Genomic DNA, 416 nt, shown 5'->3' with positions numbered 1-416 from the left:
TGTTTGGCTTTGAGTCGTGTATCGTGTTTACGAACGGTCTAGCTTAGTCTGCTTGAACCAAAATTACAACAACAAAGTGAATAGTTCTCTGTTTGGTTCGACAGCATTCTAGGCGTAAATGGGTCTCTATTTGACTTAACAACACTAAAGGAATGAATAGTTGTCTATCTGACTTTTCAACACAATATGTGTGAATAGTTTTCTGTTTGACTCCACAACACTATACGAGTATGTAGTTCCCGGTTTGATTCCTCGCACTGAATGGGTGAATAGTTCCCTGTTTGGCTCCACGCACCAAAGGAGTGAATAGTTCCCAGTTTTACTCAACACACTAAAGGAGTGAATAGTTCCCAGTTTTACTCAACACACTAAAGGAGTGAATTGTTCCCAGTTTTACTCAACACACTAAAGGAGTG

Source organism: Haliotis asinina, chromosome 1 (assembly GCF_037392515.1).
Source record: "Haliotis asinina isolate JCU_RB_2024 chromosome 1, JCU_Hal_asi_v2, whole genome shotgun sequence".
NCBI classification, from domain to species: domain Eukaryota; kingdom Metazoa; phylum Mollusca; class Gastropoda; order Lepetellida; family Haliotidae; genus Haliotis; species Haliotis asinina.
The sequence above is the reverse complement of the archived record's forward strand: the minus strand, read 5'-3'. Positions refer to the sequence as shown.